We start from the raw sequence: 8086 nt of genomic DNA, 5'->3' as shown, positions 1-8086 counted from the left end.
GGGGAGTGAACCCCGGCATACAAACGGAAGGCCCTGTGTTTCCATTACTAGAGCGCTCAGAATGAGTGCCCAGAGGCCCTGAAACCCAGTGCCGTTATTTTTTCCCAATAGCTGGAGCCTAAATACCCACCAAGTGGCGGAAAGAAGGCGGAAGGAGCAGAATCCTCCACGAAGAGGAAGCACACGCCTATTAAAACGGTGTGACGCAAAATGCGGGAAAGCGCCGGGCTTTCAAAGCCGGAGTCCCAGATTCCCACCCATTCCTCCGGGCAGGCCAGCCCGCCCTCTTTTTTTTTCCGCGTCGCTTACTGGTCAGTAAGTGACTGACAGATCTTCTGACCAATCGGTTTGTTCCGCTACGGGGCGCTCAGGTCCCAGATGGGGCCCGGGTACCTCAAGCGAGATGCGGCCTCTGTGCGTCGACGTCAGCGTGCTGACGTCACGGGTCGGGTCCTCGAGGAGGTCCCGGGGCTGCTGACTGTAGGTGGTGGTGGTGGTCCGCGCGTCGCCTGCTGGACTCTGCGCTGGGTTCCGCCCCGGTGAGCCCCGCCCCTCCACCTGGGGCGCTACCGCGGAGCCGCAGTCCCGGGGCCGGCGCAGGGCGGCCGGCTGGGAACCACCCGATGAGGTAGGCTGGGTTTCTGGTCACCCTATTTGACAGGTTGGAAAACTGAGTCTCCCAGGGCCAGATGACTTGCCCGGGACTCACAGGAGACCAGAGGACCGGGGCCGCAGCCCAGGCGTCCCGTTCGTTCTGTTTACCGAGCCCTGCCCTGCGCGCGTCTCCGGGGGAGGAGGAGGGGCGAGGCAGGCTGTGCTTACAATGGATACAAAAGTGAAGTTGCAGAATCCTGAGCCTCGCTGCTCTCGGGCTTCAGGGATGGATGCCAGTAATGATGTCCCCATTCCTCCAGCCTGCGGACCCCGATGAGTCCTTCGTGGCGTCCAGCCCCGTGCTGGCGCCATCGGTCCTCCAGAGTGACCAAGAATGGTGACTGGGGGTGATGCGTGGTTGTCCGTGCAGTCGGTTACTGGCCTCTTCTGTTCATCAAAATAAGTCGTATTCAAAACAGAATAAAAATTTAAGCACGATTGAATGTTTTGGCTGTGGTTTCAGTTCACTGCTTTGCCCACTCATGGATATCTTGAAATTTTTTGAAATCTTAGTAGAGTGCTTACTTTTTGATTTAGGGTTAGAAAGAAATTTTTTTTTTTTCTCTCTCTCTCAATTCAAACACAGGTTGACATTGTGGATGGAACTTTTCTTACCATTCTGTTAATGTGGAAGTTCATCATGTCATTTGTCTTCTGTTTCACAGATGGAATCACTGAATTCATCACTTGACTCAGTAATAGTTTGGCTAAGTTTAGCAAGGTAACAAAGTAACAGGTCTAACCTTTAACTATATTAGTATTAATCCAGTTTGTCATATCATAGTTCTTTGTTGGGAAGGGTTCTGAAAGATAATTTCCATCTACATACCATCTACCCATACATCTCTTTCTAGAAGCAGGATCTCAGAAAACAATTTATGGTATCCTTGATTTTTTTTTAATATACTGATAAGATGGTGGATTATTTCATATTCATGAAGTCAAAACATGTGCTATACAATACGTTGTCATGAAGAATGTATTCTCTTTAAAATCTTGCTGTCTCAAACATGGACCTTTTAAAACTTCATTATTGCATTATGCAAAACTGCATTAAAGAAATTAAATTAAATCACTTCTGAGTACTTATGTTCACAGAAGGATGGTGATTATTATCATTTGAATTTATTCATTGGACATTGTATCTGATGAGTGTGTGTCTATGCCATGCATTGTCTTAGTTGTTGGAGATTCAATGGTAAACAATTTAGATAAGGCCCCTGTCCTCAAAGACCTTACATTTTGGTGAAGATAAATATGTAAATCAAAAAGACAATTTTAAATGGTAGTAAATGTTAAAAAAGATGTTACAGGGTAAAGAGCTTGAGTGTGACTGGGATGTGTGAGGAAATTTGGATATGGTGGTCAGGAAGACTTCCCAGAGGAGGTGAGGGCTTGGGTGAGAACTGAGTATTTAGATGAGTCAGCCATTTGAAGACCTGCTGAAAGTTTCTAAGCAGATGTAACAGTGCAAAGGAGCTAAAGGAGGAATGAGCTTGGTGTGTTACAGGATGAAGGGAATCTACTATGGCTACAGCAGAGTGAACTTAGGGAGAGTGAGGTGGAGGGACAGTGGTGGGAAGTGACACTGGAGAGGTGAGCAGGAATTGGATCATCTGTATCACATGTAAGAATTGCAGATAGGCAAGGGGAAAATGATTGGAATATTGCAAAGTCTTCCTTGCTTTTTAGTGACACTCAGACTCTAACCAACATTCTGTTTTTGTTTTGATCAAGAAATCACTGCAGTAATTCTCTCTCTCTCTCTCTCTCTCTCTCTCTCTCTCTCTCTCTCTCTATATATATATATATATATATATATATTTTTTTTTTTTTTTTTTTCCTCCAGGGGTTGTCACAATGAAAAAAATGCCTTCTTTCCTCCAGGACTGTAGCCTATGCAGTTTTTTTCCTTCCCATTGTTATTATGTGCAGGACTCAAAGCCTGTGCTTACCTTCAACTACTTACTTTTATCCTGCCTACTTCCAACCATGAATCCTCTCCAATATTATCTTTACCTGCTTTCCATTTGGAAAGCACTGGCAGTCAGTCTGCTTTTCTCCCAGCCAAGTTCTAGGAAGCTGCATTGTTAGGTGGATTATCTTTTTCCATTGTATTACTGACCAGGGACATAACACCTGCCTTTATTTAATACCTACATAGTGCCAGGTACGTTACTATAGTCATTATAATTCTTCTAACATGTTGCAGTGGTAAATATTAAACCTTTTCAATAGTGAAGGAAACTTACACTTCAGGCCACTCAGCTAGTACTGATGGAGCATGGATTTGAACTCTTATTAGCCTTACATTAAAGCCAAATTCATTCTACTCCACCCTGCTGTTTCCCTGAGTGTATAACAGCAGCTACAAATCTCTATTACTTAAAATTATGTTTTATGATGTGGCACTTTTAGAGATGATATGATTCAGCCCTGTCAGATTAGAGATGGGGCTGTGGAGGCCCAGAGGATATCAGTGATTTTAAAACGTAACACAGATAGTGGCCAAACTGGTACTAAATCTCACCCTGATGATTTTTAGCACAGTGTTTTTTTCTGCTGTATTTCCTTCTCTAATGTCTCATATCAACAGATTTCTGTATATGTAAAAATATAATATTTCAACATCTTGAGTTTACTGTTTATAAACTTGTAAAAGGTAATTTAAAAAAAGACAGTGCTGCTTCTTGGGCTAAAATAATGCTTTGCCTTACTTTCCTTCTCTTTCCTGAACAATGAACAAGTGTAAACTTCCTGGATGAATCTTTGGTTTCTATTAATCGAAAGCTGTGGTTTAAAAATAACTCTTTTAAGTTTTCAGTTCAGAAATGTTTGAAAGGAAGTTTAAAAGTTGTTACTATTTTCCTAGCTTCAACCTTATGCTTAGAAATGTATGACTGTTGCCTACAGTTTGCTGGCTCACACTTTCTGTTAACAAGTGGAGTTTCTTCCTGTAATTGAGGAAGTCCTTGGGTCAGCTTAGTGATTAAGTTCTCTTTTTCAGGAATATGTTATTTTTGAAAATTAGTGGACAAGAGTTTATAAATTATATGGTTGAGAAATGGGTTACTATTGTCCTAAAATTTTAAAATACCCATTATTTATTTCTAAGGTTTGCTTATTTAAATAACTATGATTGGAATATATTAGATGATAATAACAGACTAATAAATACCTTAATTTACTTTCTGGTGGTGTTTTAACTCTCCTATAACTTAATGGAGATTATCATCATTAGTCATACTAGAATAATATTAGTGGAATTAATATCTTCTTTCTTAAATATTGATATATACTTAAATGTAGGCAAAAGAGAGCTTTTCCTCTTTAAGTCAGAATATAAGAACTGGATATTTTGATTGAGTGTCTTTGTCCTTTAAGATTGTCTATGCCAATCAGGTATGGTGGCTCACATCTCTAATCCCAGCTACTTGGGAGGCTAAGGTTGGAGAATCATTTGCTTAAGCCCAGGAGTTGGAGGCTGCAGTGATCTGTGATCACACCACTGCACTCCAGCCTGGGTGATAGAGTGAGACCTCATGTCCCTTAAAAAAAAAAAGAAGAAGATTGTTCATGTAACCGTAACCCATGTTCTAAAGACCCAGGCCATCATAATTTGACCCAAAATTATAGAGCTGTCCTTTACTGAGAATCCATTCCCCCCACACTGAACTCATGATCTTTGCCTCTAGCTTTCCAGCTTCAGAGCCATTACTTGTGTTCTGCCTGGAAAGCCCTGTGGATGGAAAACTCCAGCTAGTCAAAATTCTACCTGTCCTTCTTAAGTCCACTCAAATGCTGCTTTCTCGACAAGACATTTCCTGTGTCTCTTTAATGGAAGCCTTCTTTTTTTATAGCACTTTTGGAAGTCTTTCTCTATGACATGGTTGACCAGTCTTCTTTATGTTGATAATGCACTATTATTATATATGTGGGTGTTCAAATTTATGTTGACTTGAGCTTAAGAGACTTGACAATTTGTATTATACATGCCCAGTTTTTTGCAGATTATAGAACCCTCTGGTTTTATTTACACTTTTATTACCTCTTCTTTGAGAGAAGTACTGTTATACTTTTATGCTTTTTTGGCTTTGATTTAATAGAATCTCATTTCTGTCCACTTAAGGGTCTGACTTCTACAGTTGCCCAGGTATCTCTTGAGAGGAACTCAAATCTTTGTGCTATAAATGTTGGAGACACATTGTGGCAAAACAACCATGTTTTCTGTGTTTATGGTATTAGAAAGTAGTAATAGTGATTTTCACTTTTTAGTATTATAGGTGAGAAACTGAGGCCTACCCCTTTTGTTACTTGCAGGGCTATGAAGCCTGGTCAGTGCTCCTGGTTCACAGTAACAGGGCCTTGTTGCAGGTTTTCATCGGTTCTCATGTTCTGTGTCAGAACTCTTGGTAGGAAACGATGTGTCAGTACAGCTCAGGCCTTTTCTGTTTTTTTCACTTGCTTTGTTTGTGAGTTGACCTGGATCTGCAAGGTACCTCTTATTGTGAATCAGGATCAAAGACAGAACTCTCACCAAGGATCCCTAACTCTGGGCTGTTTAAGCCTGGAGGATTTTCTTGGACAGGCATTGGTGTAGTATCAGTTTTAATAGGCTCTTTAGTTTAAAACCCTTCTACTTCCTCTCTAGTCATAGTTTTCCAAATAGTGTCTTGGGACTAGTGAGCATGCTCAGTGTATTAAATCTGGAGCTTGCAGGAATTTGGCCTACTGCCTTCTAAGTTGGGATTATCACAGGTGTCCATGTCCAGTATTTTTCAGGACAATATACTTTTCAAATATTGCTCACTATTGCTCAGCAAAGTATATTCTTGTTTGCTTTTTGTTTCAGGAGAATATATTCTCATAATTATTTTTTGAATTAACCACTTACTGAATTATTGATGTGGAACCACAGAATTTCAAGTTACCTGTTTCTATTTGTATGGTATGTTGAAGTCATCAAAGGTAACAGAAGGCAGTATTAGAATTTTCTCCAGCTGAGGTAGGAGTACCAGCCACGACTTGGTTTTGGTATTATTGATAATAACTAATGCTTATGGAGGGCTTTATTTGTGTCAGAAGCTGTTCTGCAAATCCTTTATGTCAGGATTTCTCATCCTCAACACTGTTGACATTTTGGGATGGATAATTTTTTGTTTTGGGGACTGTCCTGTGCTTTGTAGGATGTTTAGCAGAATCTGTGACCATTGCCTACTAATTGCCAGTGGCACCTCCTCTAGTTAGGACACTGGAAAATGTCTTCAGACCTTGCCAGATACCTCAGAGCTGGGGGATGCAGGTGGAAGGAGGGGAATGGATCCTTCCTTTCCCCCCCATCCACCACCTCACTGAGAATCACTGTTTTGTGTAAGCTAACGTATTCCTCATAGCAACTCTCTAAGGTAAGTTGTAGTATATTGTCCCTATTTTATAGAAGAAACAGGCACAGAGAGGTTAAGTAACTTGTCTAAAGTTACACAACTAGTAACCAGCGGTACTAGGATGTGAAACCAAGCAGTGCTTTGGTGAACCCTTACCCAACATAGCTAGCTTAGACTGGCCACCAACTACTGGGGCTCCAAAGACCCTACATCTCAGGAGGAAAAACAGTTGAGTCCATGTTTGCTCTCTGTGAAGGAGGAGGCTTTCTGCCAGCTTTATAGAAGCAGTGAACTCTTGTTTTCCTTTAAAATGTTTTCATTCTTCTCTGGACCCCGGCCATCTCAGTGGAGCCCGTGTGCCCTTGGTGTGAGAGGCAAGCACACACTCCCCTGCGACTTGCCAAGGCCCTCTCTGTACTGTGGCCATGTACTTCCATTCCAGCCCCACCTCCTGCTGTTCCCCACCTGGGGCCTCCCACATTGTCAGGAAACCCACGGTTTGCCGACCTGCTTGTACTGCCTCTACTTTTTTAGTTGAGTTTACCTCTGCTTTGGAACATAACTTTTCATTTCTTTCAGAGTCGTATATTCTCCAAGACCAGCTTTTTCATTAAGCCTTTTCTGGTCACAGAAACCTGAAGTTCAGTCATCTTTGTATTATAGATTATCTTAGCCTTTGTTTTCTAATTATTTATGCAACCGTATTACTGCATTTATGAAAAGATGCTTGAGGATCAAGACCACTCTTTTCCATCATACTCTTCTCCCGCAGCATCTAGCGGAGTGTTTTACATGTGGCAGCTACTTAATAAATATGTCCATTTGTTTGAATGAGATAGCTTTCTACTCATACAGTGATTTCTTTGTATTTTTCCATATATTTGTATCCTTTTTTTTTTTTTTTTGAGTCAGAGCCTCACTCTGTTGCCCAGGCTAGAGTGCCATGGCATGAGCCTAGCTCACAGCAACCTCAAACTTCTGGGCTCAAGCAATCCTACTGCCTCAGCCTCCTGAGTAGCTGGGACTACAGGCATGCGCCACCATGCCCAGCTAATTTTTTCTATATATTTTAGTTGTCCAGCTAATTTCTTTCTATTTTTAGTAGAGACGGGGTCTTGCTCTTGCTCAGGCTGGTTTCAAACTCCTGACCTTGAGTGAGCTATCCGCCTGCCTCAGCCTCCCAGAGTGCTAGGATTACAGGCTTGAGCCACCACACCCGGCCTGTATCCATTTTTGTAGTATGTTATTAGAGTGACTTCACTAAATAGCACTCAGAATATATTAGAAAGAGATATTACAAATTTAGTTAATTTGGGGGAGTTGAGATGTTTTTACTAATTTCATTGTCATAGCAACCGGATATTAAATATTCTTGGTGTATTTAAACTACTGTTGATCCTTGAACAGCACAGGTTTGAATGCATGGGTCCACTTACAGGTAAATCTTTTTTCAACCAAACACAGCCATAACCTAAAACACAGTTTTCACAAGATGCAAAACCTGCATGTGCAGGTCAAATTTTTGCATAGGCAGGTGAACTGCCAGACTTGAATGTGTATGGCTTTTGGTATATGTGGGGATCCTGGAACCATTCCCCTGCATATACTGAGAATGACCATGATACATGGCAACTCCAGACATGTGTAAACTTGTCTAACTTTATTTAGCAAGTACCCAGACTCCATTCTTTCACACAGTTACATTTGTAATTCATGAATTTAGCAAATTGAATGCCTAACACATGCCAAGCATTCCTTTAGGTGCTAAGGGTACGGAAGTGTTCTCCAGGAACTTCCAGTATAGCACTGAGGTGATACATGAATGATATGTGAAATATACATGAAAAATTAGAGGTGCTTTTAAAGAAAGGTATCTGGAATATATATGATACATAGGGGATCAGATTAAGTTTCTTTGAGGAAGTGGTACTTAAGCTTTCTTGAACAATGAAGTAGGCTTGTTATTGCTGTTAACAGTTTTGGGTTGGAGGAAAAGGCATTCTGGCAGGAGTAGTTCTGGGGCAAAGGCATGGATGGTGAAACCTCCT

At 41.4% G+C, this 8086-nt stretch overlaps 1 protein-coding gene across 4 annotated transcripts in view; it reads left to right on the top strand.

Moving 5' to 3' along the window:
* Positions 1–381: 381 nt before the first annotated feature.
* Positions 382–8086, top strand: part of STARD3NL (STARD3 N-terminal like) — a 48563-nt gene continuing 40858 nt past the window's right edge. For 2 of the 4 annotated variants that reach the window (XM_076006303.1, XM_076006302.1), the window contains exon 1: positions 382–628. The gene's annotated coding sequence lies outside the window, so the exon portion shown is untranslated. The remainder of the gene's footprint in view (positions 629–8086) is intronic. The other 2 variants (XM_012777592.2, XM_012777593.3) reach the window with 1 other exon arrangement.

This window comes from Microcebus murinus, chromosome 9 (assembly GCF_040939455.1).
Source record: "Microcebus murinus isolate Inina chromosome 9, M.murinus_Inina_mat1.0, whole genome shotgun sequence".
NCBI lineage: Eukaryota > Metazoa > Chordata > Mammalia > Primates > Cheirogaleidae > Microcebus > Microcebus murinus.
Note: the sequence above shows the minus strand (reverse complement) of the source record. Positions and strands in the feature narration are given on the sequence as shown.